The sequence below is a fragment of the Rhinolophus sinicus genome, linkage group LG10 (genome assembly GCF_036562045.2).
Source record: "Rhinolophus sinicus isolate RSC01 linkage group LG10, ASM3656204v1, whole genome shotgun sequence".
Lineage (NCBI taxonomy): Eukaryota > Metazoa > Chordata > Mammalia > Chiroptera > Rhinolophidae > Rhinolophus > Rhinolophus sinicus.
In genome coordinates this window covers 14,877,745-14,893,882 of record NC_133759.1, presented here as the reverse complement: position 1 = coordinate 14,893,882, position 16,138 = coordinate 14,877,745, and the positions used below count along the sequence as shown (strand labels likewise).

Sequence of the window (16,138 nt, the reverse complement as noted above, 5' to 3'; positions counted from 1 at the left end):
TCCTTTCATAGGGTACAAGCTATAATTAAAATTAACCAAATTATGAAACTTGATGTGTTAATAGCCTCAAGGTTTACACAATAAAACTCTGCTCCTGCTCTTGCTGGTGGTATGGCAATCAGGACGCTGTACCACCAGCCCTCAAAACTCCCAACTCCCTCAGGATCTTTCTACATCAAATTGCATCTTGCAACTCCAAGAAAACAATCCTAGAAGAAGAGAAGGGGGCTCTTTCCGCCATCTTTCTGGGCGGCCATAATGATGCACAGGAATATCCTGGCTGACGCTCTCAAGAGCATCAACAATGCCGAGAAGAGAGGCAAATGCCAGGTTCTTATTAAGCGGTGCTCCAAGGTCATCGTCCAGTTTTCTAATTGTGATGATGAAACATGGTTACATTGGCGAATTTGAAATCATTGGTGATCACAGAGCAGGGAAAACCGTTGTGAACCTCATGGGCAAGTTAAACAAGTGTGGAGTGATCAGTCCCATATTTAATGTGCAATTCAAAGATCTAGAAAAATGGCGGAACAACCTGCTCCCATCCCACCAATTTGGTTTCATTGTACTGACAACCTCAGCGGGCATCATGGACCATGAAGAAGCAAGATGAAAACACACAGGAGGGAAAATCCTGGGATTCTTTTTCTAGGGATGTAACGCATATGCACAAATAAAATGCCTCAATGACAAAAAAAAATGAAAGAAAAGAAGGGCTACTGACAGTCTGTTGAGGCAAGGTGCCCCAAAAGGAAAGCCCAGTTTGCTCTACCAGCAGTAGATAATGGGAACTAAAGATTGTCATAAACTCCATTTGTTTAAGAAAAAAAAGTTAATGGTGATTTAAAAAAAAAAAAATTGTTTTCCCTGCTGAGGGACCCAGGATGAAGTGGGCTAGGAATTAGTCACATCTGCCTCCAAAGAGAATTCAGGCAGAACCTACATGGATTTAGAACAGGGCCAAGGACACCAAGAACTAGGGGCAAAGGTCAAAGTTAGATAGGGCTCTCTTTATTCCAACAGCAAAAAAAAAAGAAAAAAAATGGGCATAATAAAAATATGTATATATATTGCAGATCTATATGAATGGAATAAGTGAATGCTTACCAAATATACAAACAAAATCCCATGATGTCCCCTGAAAAGGAAAACGGAAAGAAAGAAAAGCATGTATGTGTTTGTCTGTTTGTTTGTTTGATTCATTGATTGATTGATTGATTGATTGATTGATTGACTGATTGTTTTTCCTGAAACAAAGTCTCAACCTCTTTCTGCCAACACTGAAGAATATCATCTGGGAATTCTGTAGATGATGCAGATTGAACTAAAATAAAAAGACAGCCCTGGGAGCTGAAGCTCTGCTCTCCAGCTCATGAGCACAGAGCAATGGGTCAGATGATTGAACACCACGCTGCAGACCCCTCCAACTTTCCCCTGGAGTGGGTACATGTTGATAGCAGAAAACAGGATTGGGAACAGGAGATAAACTGGGCAATGAGTAAAATAATAAAAGAGAAGCTGTGCAGGGAATAAGGATAATCATGGGCTAAAAACTGAGGCGTAGATATGATCATTCCAATTCTCCATACCACGGAGAGAAAAAAAAAGCTTCACTGAAAGCCAGGATAATGTCTCTTTTAATCCCGACAACACTCTGAGGTACACCTTATCCTCGTTTTACAAGACAGCAAAACAGGTGAACTTAAGATCGGTTCCCAATAGTGTCCAAGTTCACTCCATTGACAAACCGGGATTAAAACTCACCCCTGCTTAACTCCTGTGTCTCAATCATAATACATTTTCCTTCTCTGATGCTTATGCTGGATGTGCTTTTCTATTGATGTGTCCTTTCTTTAGCTGTGAAATACCATGGTTATGCTACGGTCCCTATACATCGATATACATTCCATTTCTACTCTGTATCTTAGTTAAATTCCCTTCATTCTAGCAGACTGCATATATGTATCTTTAGGAGCTGGAAGAAGGCTGGAAGGAGGCTTCTTGGTTGAGACCTCGATGGTGGAATCTATGTAAACGTACAGAAAAAACATAAATAAAGTTCATATCCCTCAAAAAGAATATCTAGATAATTGAAGGTACTGTATTAAACATTTCACATTCTACCTCGCCTTGGTGTATACAAACCAGTGCAGAAATCCTGAATACAGGTCTTTGTCAAAAATCTTAACTGTTTCCTTAAAACTCACTATGGTTCTTCCCAGAAGACATTTGAAAATTCTTTTTGGGTAAGCTACAACAAACAAGCCCCACCCCCCTCATAAATCTTGCTACTATTTAGTGATGCACCATCAAGGCAGGCCACATTTATCTCCCCAAAGCAAGCCTGGCATGAATATGTTCAGAAAATATTGGTCATGTTATCTTTCCAAAAGGTTAGGAGAAGGATTTGCTTATCTATAATGATTTATGGAACTGACAAGCAGGTTCACAAATGTGCCAGGAAATGCATACAAATACACAGAAGGGCTTAGAACAAAATTATGGTGTCAGGGCACAAAGCAGATAGCTTCATTCTATAATGGGACAAAAGAACCAGAATTCATAAATCACATTTGTCAAGAATAAATAAAAAGAGACCCAGACAGACCAGTGCCCCTTGTTGTTTCTATCTCTAACATAATTTGTTGGCCTGCCCTGTGGTGCCTCTGTCAGAGATAAGAGCTTCTATTGCTTTCTTGCTATCTCCAGATTAGGTCTAAACACCAATAAATATGTCACACTGGCTCCTGTTAGTGTGTCTTGTCCATGTCTGACTGGCCTAGCGACTGTTGAATGCTTTTCTGTGATTTGATGAGTTAAGCCCCAAACAAGTGTATCTGAGCAAGACCTCATGTCGATCCCACGCAGTGAGTAAGCCCTCAGCGGCAACAAGAAAATCTGAATTCCAGTTCTAGCTTTCCCAATCCCTACCTGAGTGACTTTGGACAAGATCACTGTTCTCACATCTTTCCTTTTCAATACTATTAAAAAATACATCACCCATCAGTATCAAAAGCTGAGATAATAATCCCGACGAACCAGAAGAAACTATATGAAATCGTGCCAGTACCCCGGACCCCAAGGCTATTTCATTGCCAGGCTTATGAGGGAGAGGGTGTGGGGAGCAGCAGGTAAAAGGTTATAAAATTGACTTGAAAGACATGTCTCTAAATGAAGAAATGGAATAAATGTACATAGAATTTGTCAGTCTTTTTAATTATGTCATTGAACTTGTAAAGAATAGCTAACCATCTGCTGAGTTAATTGACATTTTAGCACAACCGAATTGTTCTGAAATAAAAAATACTTTATAACTTCCTGGTTTTTGCAAAACATTCCCTCCTTGTGTTTTACTGTGGCCCCAACAATAACTCAAAGACAAACAAACTTCAATACAACACCCCCACAGCCCCCGACAGTACCTTGTGCTATTTTAAGCTCTAACTGCACCATAGGTAGCAGTTAGTATAAACACCTTGCCAGCAAACCTTCATTTTCATTTCTTAAAGAAGACAGCTAACCTCCAGGTGTCCCATTTAATGGGTAACATGCATGCTGCAACTCTTATGCACTTGTTTTTATCCATTTTGAAGTGTGAGCGTGGAGCAAATATCCATAAGACCATTTGCAGGATTAAAATATGGAAGGTTTCACTAGGTCAGGTTCTTGTTCCCTGCTCCCTCTGCTCAGCTCTTCTCCATTCATCAAACCTTGCACCTACAGGAGGCAGTACCCCTCACCCTCAGGCTTTACCTCCATTCTTGCCCAGCTCCATCCCTGCTCTGCCTGGCTCCTGACTTGCTGGCTTCATCTCCCATTTCTGATCTGTGCTCACCAAGTAGACCTTCAGCCACTCCTCTTTGGACTGTCTTGCTGTTCCTGAGACAAAGGCTTGTACTTGTTCTGTAGGTCCATCCAATTTTCAATCAGGCCACCTGATCACAACCTGGTCCTCTTGGCCTGGACTACCTGGTACCTCCCAGACCTACCAGGAAGAGAGAAGTGGCCATTTATTTTATTAGCTTGGTGCAAAAGCAGTTGCAGTTTTTGAAATTTTTAACCTTTTACACCGCAATTACTTTTGACCAACCTAATATATGTGACCACATCATTCATTCTCAACTACCTTGGATTATGAACAAAGATTCCTCTACTTCCTCAGTCCCTTAAGCAAGGAAAAGGTAAGAGTCAGAAGATTTGACAAAAAAGGCTGATTATCTCAGGTCAGCAAAAACCCAACATATACAGCTGCCAATTTTTTTTTTAGTTCTCTTTTCAATTGAACTATAGCAAATGTCTAGAGGACTTCAAAATTATGCTTATACAGGCTCATCAGAAAAGAATACACCCATCTATTCACCACCCAGATTCAGAAATACATTACCAGCATGCAGAAACCACCCTCGTGGCCCCCCAGTCAGAAATCCCTCTTTCCAACCAAGAGCAACAAATATCATGACTTCTGCCCCCAGACATTAGTTTGCTTGTGGTTTAATTTCATGTAAATGGAATTACACCAAAAATATTCTGTAGGGTCTGGTTTCTTTAGCTCAACATTGTGAGATTTATCCACATTGCTGTGTGTTGATAATTCATGTTTATTTCTGTGTAGTATTCCATTGAATGAATGAATATATCACAATTTATGTATCCGTTCTAATGTGGATGGACTTGAGTTGTTTGCAGCTTGGAGTTACTATGAATAATACTGTTATAAACATTTTTTGCACTGATTTTAGTACATATGTGTGCACATTTCTGTTGGGTATATACCTAGAGTAGAAATTTCATCACAAAGTAAATGCTGCCAAAGAATTTTCCAAAGTGTTTATATTAATTTACGCACAATTTACTACCAGTAGTGTTTAAGAGTTCCAGAAGCTCTATTTCTCACCCATACTTGCTATTGTCAGTCTTTTTAATACTAACTCTTCTGATGTATGTATAATAACTGTGGCATTTTAGACCCAGGCAAAAGTGGAACCTACTCTAAGCCATAGGCTATAGAAAGCCCTGTCTCGTCCTGCCTTAGTCATATCACCCAACAGAAGTCTGCTGGACCAAAGCCAAATAGAGCAGCAGAAGACTTTACCGATATATATTCTATCTACATTGAAGATAGAAAACTGAATCTTTTTTCCAAAAAACAAAAACATTTTTTAAAAACTTTATTATAAAAATGAGATATAGATAATGTATTACAGAATTGTATATCTGAAATCTATGTAACTTTACTAACAATTGTCGCCCCCAATAAACTTTAATTTAAAGACAAAAAAAAAAAAAAAAAATATATATATATATATATATATATATATATATATACACATACATACATATATATATATGTGTGTGTATATATATATATATATATATATATATATATATATATATATTTTACACCAGACTACATTACTCAAGACTATGAAAAACTGGATGACATGTATATTTTCCTAGGAGAGTATAATTTACCAAAACTGATTGCCACTAGGATATAGCCCCGGGACATTAACCTCTTTTGGGTTAAACATATTTTGAGGTTCACCACTAAAATAAATTTCTCAAAACTACTGAGCTAGAAGACTAGTACACGGATACAAGGATAGAGTAATGCTTTCTTCCAATATAAAAATGAGAATGTTGAGGAAAGGACCCAGTTCGGAGTGGGAAGGGGATATGATTAAATTCAGTTTTCAATATATTTCCTTATTCCTCAACAGTTAACTATCAAAATAAAAGCCGCAAGAGGGCCACAATGTTGATTCCTTTCAGCCACTGAAAATGTCAAGGCAAATGAGCCAATCGTGTTAATAAATACATGACATTGCATGCGGATTCTTATGTATTATTTGTCAATTAACCTGCCAACAACCCATTGTGATGAACATTTAGCATTGTCCACAGTCGCACAAATAAAACTGCAAGATTATGGCTTGGGATAATGTCCTATTGAGCACCATCCAGGATTCTGTTCTTGTCTCGAGTTTGACAACGACCTTATGATCAGTTCTGAGTAAAGCAGTTGGGGATGGATGTAGAACTTCTAACACAATTGTACTTTCCTTTGTACAACAGTCCTCCAAGAACCTTAAACCAGAAAAGTACCTAATACAGTGCTTTTCATAGAGTATATGTTGATGTTGTAATCAGGTCTTTCTCAAATTAAGTGAGACTCAGAATGGGCAACTTGTTTAAATGCTGATTCTCAAGCCTGTCCCAGAGATTCTGCTTCAGGGAATGTGTGTAAGTTCCACAAATTGATTTGAATGTATGTGTTCCACTGACCTCATCTTGAGAAATACTACCATAGAATGGCTTTTCTACATATATGTGGTAAAGAATCACATTTTTTTAAGTTCCAATCCATCACAAAATCATCGTTTTATAATATACAACAAAAATAGATTGCTAGAAAAATAAAATAAAAATTTATATACAAGTAATCCATATTTTTATTATTAGATTCAACAGGTACAAAATTCCATGTCAATAAATATATAAATTCACCAATAAATATAATTAGAACAAATATGACACAGGAAATGAACAAAATCTGTGCATCTTATTCATGGAAAGTGTGCACAGAGGCAATGGACATAGAGAATAATTATTATCGTTGTAATTTTTTGTTGTTTCACATTTATAACTAAACTAAAAATTATGAGTTAGCGAGCCTCCACATTAAGCACCAATGTGCACACTTTGAGCAAACATCATGTATGTTAGCATTTAAAAGCTTTCATGAAACAATCTATTTGCAATGCTAAATTGGATTGACAACGCTATTATTCACAGGGAATAAGGTATATCTAAATGCTTTCTGTTTTGTTTGAATAACACTCAGAGACTCATAGCAAATAAACCAATCCCAAAGAGGTATGTTGACAGAAATAAAAGCGAGCTTAAAGCCACTTCAGCCAGCTCAAGATACCCATTTCTCTCTTTTAACGTGGCTCTACCTTTACATCTTATGGTACATGTGACCCACCAAGAAATTTACCACCAGAACTGGTCTGTTAGTTCATTTAAACACAAGCTGATCATTGCTTGGATGTGGCAGCAATGTCCAATGGCTTATCAAACTTCTAAACACATCTTCTCATTTCCATACTTATCTCCTCGGGGGCCAGTCATAAACAGATGGCCAACTAGCACAGTCCTCAGAACATACTTTGACTAACGCTCACCTAGAGGATTTGACAAAATTGGCCTGTCAGTACTTCATTCTGCAAATCTCAGGGTAAATGGACACAGCCTCTTTTAAACATCAGAGATTAACTCAAAAAGCTGTAAAAAGTTAGCATATTTGGAGCAATGCATTTAACTGTTTTATGCCTCCAAAACCAAGTAGATCGCAAATGACAGACATTTGTGTCCTCGGTTTTTAAATGATGACATCTCCACACAACATTAACTTTACATTCATTTCTAAGGAGTGAAGGGAACCAGAATTTTGCCACCCTGAAGCTGCTTTTGGGGATATTGATTCTAAGCTGTCTGTTAAGAAAAGATTCAGAAAGAACCTTTGGCCTGACCCCCTTTCCTGCTCAAGAGATTCAGAGAACTGACACCTGCTTCAGGAAGGGAGCCTGGATTTAATCACCTTAAGAATCTTCACCCCAGCATTAGTCAGGAAGACTCCAAGCTGTTGACCAGATACCCCTTGTATCCCATTGTTTCTAAGTTGCCTAACAAGAATTCTCCTGCCACATATGTTGTATGTTTCACTCTTCCTCAACTACCTGTAAATGGTCCATTATCACTTCTGAAATCTAACACCCCTTCCCCCACCCCTTTCTCCTTTGTCCAAAAATGTCTTATACACCCAACATTGCCTCACTGTCTTTGGAATTTTCATGCTTATGTGAATTCTCCATGCACGTGTATTAAAATTTTTATTTTTTTTCCTGTTAGTCTGTCTCTGTTATTTTGATTATTATCCCAGCTAGAAGAACTTAAAAGGCGGGAGAAAAAGTATTAGTATTTTTTTTTGCCCCCCACAGGAATATGGTTTTTTGAAATTTTTGTAAATAATGATTGTCATTTTACATTCCAAATGACAGCAGAAAACACCTTCAGCCAGACAAATCCTGTCAACATGAACACATTGTGCTTTCACCAGCAAACCAGAGAGAGACAAATCACAGATAAATTCTGGTACCCCAGAGGAAAAACAGAAGTGAATTCTAAAGACTCATTTGAATTCGTGTCCTGACTAAACTAGACCAGCAGAAAGCTCCAGCATTGTTGTGACAACCCAGCTAATTAATGGGTGTATGGAGTCAGTCCATATTTGGGACGTATCCTTCTAATCCATAAGACGTCAGGGAAGCAAGGAGTGGTTTTACCCTGGCTTGAAAATTGTTGGCAACCACTAACTCCTGTGGAAAAGGCTTTCGTGGAAACATTTTGCTCTTTCACAGAAATAAATGCTGTCCCATCTGTCTCTGTCCAGTTCAGCTCCAACTTTGAGCTCTGGATGTCTCTCTCTCTCTCCCCTATCTGTCTATGCAAATGGCTCTCACATCCTGCGCCCCAGAACTATTGATCGCTGTGGAAAAGCTCCTTTTCCTCCAACAGGGGATACAGTCTGGTTCATCAGCTGACACTCTGTGCCCTAGAGGACAATGTACGGGAGAATGAGAGGCAGGAGGCACAGAAAAAAGTCAAACAGTACCAAGGGAAGAATGAGAGAAGTCCGTCCCCTGGGTACATTCAAGAGTGTGGTCAGAGCAGGAACGATTGAACTCAAATAGAAGCATGATTCTGAGGGGCAAATCAGAGACTAGTTCAGTGACGGATGCTTTAAGGGCAGAGTGAGACCCTGCTATACAGTGGTGGTAGCTGGGGTAGCTGCAGGCTTGCTCGTGCCAGATTGATTCCTATGACCTCTCCGAGTGTACTGCCAAAAATCTATACACAAAAAAGTGAGAAGCCTGCTCCATATGTCCCTCTTCCTATCTTCCAGACAGTGTTTGTCCTGGTGGAAGGGAGGTCATTGGATACTTTAAAATGTATATTCTTGACTTGCCCAATCCGAAAAACAAAGTCTCTGAAAGTGAATCCCCCCAAAAATGGATGTTGCTGGCTGGAATAGGGAGGAAATCTCAGTCCCAAGTGAGGCAGGCCATCCCTGCTGGCCTGGATCCTGAAGCCCAGCTCTGTGGAGCTGCTTTGCCAAGCCCCCGATACTGCAAGGGAGGAGCCCTTCCCCCTGTGGGCTCAGCTGCATGGACCCTGAGTCTTCTGTCCAAGGCACTGAGGGCCATTGCACAATGCCTCACACTCATGTTAGGGACATCCAGGATTTGCTTACTGCCATAAAACCTGGCTGCCCACTATACACAATAGCCAAGACATGGAAACAACCAAAACACCCATAGATAGACGTCTGGGTTAAGAAACTGTGGTACATTTATACAACGGAGTATTACGCAGCCATAAAGAAGAATGAAATCTTACCGTTTGCAACAATATGGAAGGACCTAGAGAACATGATGTTAAGTGAAATAAGTCAGACAGAGAAAGACAAATACATGATCTCACTTATATGTGGACTCTAAAGAAAAGAATAAATGAATGAACTAATCAGAAACAGTCTCAGAGACATAGAGGAAAAACTGAGGGTTGCTAGATGGGAGGGGGGTGGGGATCAGGGGGAAGGTGAGGGTATTAGAAAGCACAGTCAGTAAACACAAGATTGCAATGGGGATACAAAAGTCAATTTGGGGAATGTAATCAATAATGTTATAAAGATTTTGTAGGGTATCCGATGGACACTTGTCCCACTAGGGAGCCCACCTCAGGGATGATGTAGATGCCTGATCACTGCATTGTACACCTGAAGCTGAAGCTGAACAATAATGAATGTCAACTACAATTTTACATATATATGTGTATATATATAGTTACAAGAAGTGGAGCAAAGCATTAGGAATAGAGACAGTGGAAATGTAATGGCTCTGTGTGATGTCAGAGGGGTAGTGGATGGGGGCAGGGGGGTTGTCACTGTGTGAGGGGTATAAATGATAATTGTCTAACTATTACATTGTTTTGTGCACCTGAAACTAATAAATAAATAAATATAAATAAATAAATAATACCTGGCTGCCTACATGTAGGAGCTGATGCCAGCCCTTGCCAGACTGGCCTGAGTCTGCTTTCCTGATGAGCTCTCCAGGATTCAGCTGGAACCAGAACCCCACCCGGCAATGATCATAATAACTACCCCTGTATGTTAAGAACCTACAGTGTGTAGATACCATATTGGGTCCTTTAAATACTTTATATCATGTCATCCTCATGGCATCACTCTAAAGTAGAAATTATTATCCCATTTTACAGATTTGAAAAATGACCTGCGACATTGTCATACAGCTAGTGAATAGTAAAACTGGTTGTCTTACCCCAACATACAAAGTTGGACAAGGGCTGAGACTCTGGAAACTCATCTAGTTCTTGTCATCTCGCTCCTGACTTTGATCACATTTCCTGAATAGCCAGCTGTCCAAGGCTCTGCCCCAAACCAGATGGAATACCCCGGACCATGTGGGAGCCCCTCTGTCTGCTGGGGCCACTCGCCTGGCTGAGTACCTAGGGTGTCCACCTGGGCCGGGATCAAGCTAGACTTGGTTTCATTTTGGAGCCTGTTTAAAATGGTCACCCCAGCAGACAGTCCAGTTAGATATCCAAGTTAGACCACCCCCTACCCCCGAACCTGGCATTTTTCCCCTTGTACTGTTCTGAAGTCTCAGGAAACCTGGTAGAAAAACTACATATTTATGGGGTCTTGGAGACCTCAACCAACTCTTTCTGATTGACAATCGTGCAGTGCCTCTCAAAATGCAGCCCATGTACTACCTGCATCAGAACCACCTGGGATGCTCTAAACAATGAACATTCCAAGTGCCCCTGAGACCTCCCAAACCAGACTGTCCAGGTGGCTATTTTCCTCGAGGTGCTCTGTACGTACTTCCTGAATTCCATTAGTATCCTCATTATACAAACATCATGCCAGTATCATCTTCATCTCTGAAATGAGTATATATTGGCTTTTCTAACATAATTTATAACAACGCTCATATGAATTTCTACAGTTCAGTCATGTTAAGAGCAAAGGAAATTATCACTCCAGAGATGCTGTGGGAGGTCAGGTACCTTGTATTCTTCCTGTAGTTCATCCTCCCCACAGCCCTGTCATGGTGGCTTACTGTCAGCAGCATTGTCAATGAAAGACACTGAGACTCTAAAAGGTTAAGTGACTTGTCCAAGGTCATGCAGATACAAACCCAAGTCTATCTGATCCCAGTCCCAAAGCAAGTCCCTCCAAACCACACTAGCCTTCCCCCAGTTTCATCCAAAGCATGTTCTATGTACAGTTTTGACTCATTTTAATACTTAGTTACGTAGTTGGTTGTTTTGTCCTGACATAAAAATTATTCATACCTTTTGGATACAAGAAGCTGTCAATTATTATGTGGTATATAACTGAATGAATGCTGTGTAGGCTTTTAAATCTATAACACAATCAAATATTTCCAACTGCCATGCCATAAACCTGCAATAAACATTGTATATTTAAACTGAAATGTAAGCTTTTTTACCATTACAAATCAGGAAGTTGGCAAACTGTGGCATGTGAGTCAAATCCGGCCCACAGCCTGTTTTTGTACAGCCAGCAAGCTAGAAATAATTTTGTTATATTTTTCAAGAGTCGTTTTTTAAAAAATAAAGAAAGGAATATGCAACAGAGACAAGAGACCATATGTGGCCTGCAAAGCCTAGAATATTTATTATTAGCTCTTTACAGAAAAAAATTGCCAAGCCCACTAGAGATGATAAAAAAAAATTATTATACTCAGACCTTGCATGCTCACAAGAGTGATATCACAATAAAAATGATTTTCAGGGAATGAAAAAAATTTTTATTCATTTTTATGTATAAACAAAGATATACAATGGTACATAAACAGATACACAGTATATCTGTGGTTTTAGAAATTTCATGGGGGAGGAGCAAGTAGGAAAATTGCTATCCAGGCTCCTTAAGGCACAATAATAAGAGGTTGGGAAACACTGTGCTCAACAACAGCTAAGAGTGGGGGAGGGGGGGAATGTCTCTACGTGTGAGATGTCCAGTGTTCTCAGTCTTCATCTTTGTGGCCAGGCTGAAAGGCTTTCCTCCAGGATCACACCTGCTCATGTCATACTTACCCAGTCAGAGCTGTAACATCACTGCCCCAACCCTGCGGGGACAGCCCCATGTGTCTCACACACCAGCTCTTACTTTTATTAAAAATAAAGTCGAGGAATTCATTTTTGGAACTGAGAAGCTCACATGTTGTCCCCATTTTTCACACTGGAAACCTCACAGACAAAGAGAAGCATCCCCAGGTTCTGTTGTAAAAAATCCAAGGAGACTGAGTGCCGAGCCAGAGAAGTAACTGGCAGCCAGAGAAGTAAATCCTCTGTGTCTTTCTGTAGCAAACATTCACAGAAGAGTTGTTTTCATTTTCTTTCAACCCACTCCAGTCCACATGTTTCCCATAAATGTGCTCTTGTCATGGTCATCAGAGAGCTCTAGGCTGACAAATCCAGTGGCTGTTTTTCTTTTCTCATATTCCCTGACCTCTCATACTCCTTTGACATACCCATTCCTCTTTGTTATACTTTCCTCTTCTTCTTAGCAACTGCACACTCCACCGATTTTCCTCTTCCCTCCTTGGACAATCCTTTCATACTTCCTTTGGCAGATTCCTCTTCTTCCATCTGAATTTGAAATGTCAAAATTCCCCAAGGCAGTCCTAGACACTTCCCCTTCTTTCTCCAGGTTATCCATACAATCCATTTCTAGCTTTCAGTGTTATCTGTATGCTAATGAGTCCCAAATTTGTATCTCTTCACCTCTCCCCTGAATTCTGGGTTCAAGTCAAGCCACCTCTGACATCTCCACTTTGATATCTAAAAGATACCTCAAATGTTAGGACAGTTTTTACTTTCCCCTCTCCTTCCAACCAACTTGGTCCTAACCAGAGTCCAGTCAGGAAAACAGAATCACTCTAGGTCTTTCCAACAGAGAGGATTTAATACCAGAAATTGATCATGCAGGTGACAGAAACAAGAGATGGTAGAGCAACCCATATGTTAGTCACAGCAGAAAGTCACCAGCACCCGAAGGGCTGGAAAGAAAAGACAGGTGGAGGTGTCATCAGAGTCCAAAAGCCAGTGCCATCCAGTGAGAGTTAGGACCATGAAGGCTGACAGAAGCTAGAGTCATGGAAAAGATAAAACCTCTGCTAGAAATACCTTATGCAGAATTAAAGGGAGAAGTACCCCTGGCTTGTCCCTTCCTCCTGTTAATCAGTCTTCTGCCATTGCCTCCATTGACCAAATCTACCAAAAGCCAGCTGACAATGGGACCAGGAAAATAAGAGGTCTTATGACATACAGCATAACATGGGTGGAATGAAAAAAGGATATGAGGGCAAACAGAAAGTGATCACTCTTTCCTTTCTGGTAAATGGCACAATTTCCACTGAATTACTAAAGCCAAATTATAGAAGTCATGCACGAATCTATTGTTCCCTTATCACTCATTTATAGTCTAATATAAAGTACTGTCAGTTCTAGCTCAGAAATAAATCTCTCTACTTCTCTCCCTGTCACCCATCCTATCTTTATCTCTCACCTGGTCAACTGCAAGACCTCCTTACTGGTCTCCCAGCTGCCACTCTTGCCCTGTTTTCAACATCCACACAGCAGCCAATCTGATATTTTTAAATTTGATAACAAATTATGTCATCTCCTGCTCAAAAACCTTGAATGGGATTTCTACTTCCGGTAATGGAAGTCTGAGTAATTCAGACCAATCCTCTTGCTAAAGATGTCTATAAATCCAGGCCAAACATTTTTTTTAAGAAAAGAGGAATTATCAAACTGAGGTGGGGAGGAGGGAAAGAGAGAGAGAAAGAGAGAGAGAGAGAGACCTCTTTTGAGAAAGAGAACCGGCATACTAGGCATCAAATTATTCCTGTAAAAAATCTAAGTACAGTGTACAACATACAGCCAAAGAAAACTAGGCACACAGGAAACAAGTCACTATGACCAAGAACCAGAAGAAACAGAACCACAAACAGATTCTAAAAACTTTCATAGAGTATTGTAACCATCAGATATAGGCTACTAGCTTAATGTTTCAAAGGCATAAGAGCCAAGTTTAAAAGTTTTGGAAACAACTGAAAATGATAAAAAGTGACACAGCAGATTTTTTTAAAGAACCTAATATAAACTAAGAATAAAAAATGCAATAAACAAAAATTTAAAGGCAGATTTGACTCTGCCAACAAGGGAATAGCAATTTGGTTTATAGGAAGAATAAATTATACAAAATATAATGCATGAAGACAAGAAGATGGAAAATAACAGAAGAGAGCACAAGCGATATAGAAGATACAATAAGAGGGCTGAATACATTTACTTGGAATGAGAGGAGGAAAAGAGAGAAAGAGAAAGAGTAGAGCCGAGACAATATAGGAAGAAAATGGCTAAGCATATTCCAGACCTGACTAAAAACATCAATTCACAGATTCAAGAAGCTGAATAAATCCCAAACAGAATAAAATAAAAAGAAGCTCATACTCGGACATGTTATAGCAAAACTGCAGAAAACCAAAACCAAAAAAAAAAAAAAAAAGTTGCAACAGCCACCAGAGAAAGGAAAACAATAGATGACAATCATTGGCAGGCAGTTTCTTACTAGCAATAACAGAAAACAGAAGTGGAATGATATCTTCAATGTATTTAGAGAAAATAACTATCGATCTAAAATTTCATATCCAGGAAAAAAATTCTCTAAGAACAAGGGTAAAATAAAGATATTTTCAGGCAAAGCTCAGGGACTATTTTGCCAACAGTCCCATAGCAGGTATAAAGAAACTACTTCAAACAGAAGAAAAATTATTTCATATGGAATGTTAGGTGTGTGGAAAGGAATGAAGAACAAAGATGTAAACATATGAGATTAAGATATATGAGTATAACTAAAAGACAGCATCTAAGCCTGTGATTCCCTGGAAAGCAGAGCCTGAGACCAGGCATGCATGAAATTTATTTCAGGTAATAATCCCATGGCAGAGGAACAGGAGACTGGGGAGAGCAAAACAGGAAAGGAAAGAAAGCCAATAAAAGGGTATATTATTGAGCAAGTCCTTCTGTCGACAACAGGAGCTCAATCTCATCAGGGCCTCCCGAGAAGCCAAGTAAAATTTTCTACCTGAAGGACAAGAGAGGAGAAGTTATTCACCAGCTTCTGTCCCCAATTGGCCATTAACCTCACACTTCCAGGCTATGGATGCGTGAGTCTGGGCAGGTTCTTGCAGACAGAAGGTGAGAAGGTTGAGAAAATACGAGATAGAGGATATTATTGTAAGACCATCAGTGAAGTAGACAGAGTAATTTTTGCTCCAAAAGACGCATTAGAGCTGATGGTCCAGCTAGGTCTTATTTTCGGGGAAACATGGTAGGAATTATCTAACTACTTGGGAGACCAAGCCATTCTCATGAATTATGATGCTCTGAGAAATCCTGAAGCCCTTTTCAACCTCAAGCTGCTCAAGCTGATCATCTGTGTGTGACTCATTCACAGTAAATCTATGCCTGAACATGTTTAGTCTTAACCAAATGTTGCCTCCTCATCCCCATGCTGAAACTATGCCGAAAGCTTAGCCAACCTCTCGCTTTCCTTGGACAACACACACTGCCAGAAGTCACTTGTGAGCAATCCTTTTATTACTGCCTGGCTAGTGATTACTCTCAAAGTCCTCTGCCTTTGAGATTATGTTCTTGCTTTTAGTATGTATGTGCCTTTCCTCTTCTTCTACTTTCTGCTGGCGGTCATTAGCTCCTGCACACATTATCAGTCCAGGTCCAGTCCTACTGCCATCCTTGGTGCCTCTTTCTAAAACCATACAAGGCCAAGGGCTGCTAATGGAATTGGGAGACTACCTTTTCCAACTCTTCATTGCAAAGTAGGAAGCCCCCAATTTTAGGCAAAGGCTGAGTGGAATCCCTTGTCCCACCAAAGGCCAAACTACCCATGTTTCCCCCTCTGCAAGGGTCTCTTGAGTACCTGACTTTTTCT

At 39.8% G+C, this 16,138-nt stretch overlaps 1 pseudogene; it reads left to right on the top strand.

Moving 5' to 3' along the window:
* The first annotated feature begins 258 nt into the window (after positions 1–258).
* Positions 259–652, top strand: LOC109445403 (small ribosomal subunit protein uS8; annotated as a pseudogene).
* The last annotated feature ends 15,486 nt before the right edge of the window (positions 653–16,138 follow it).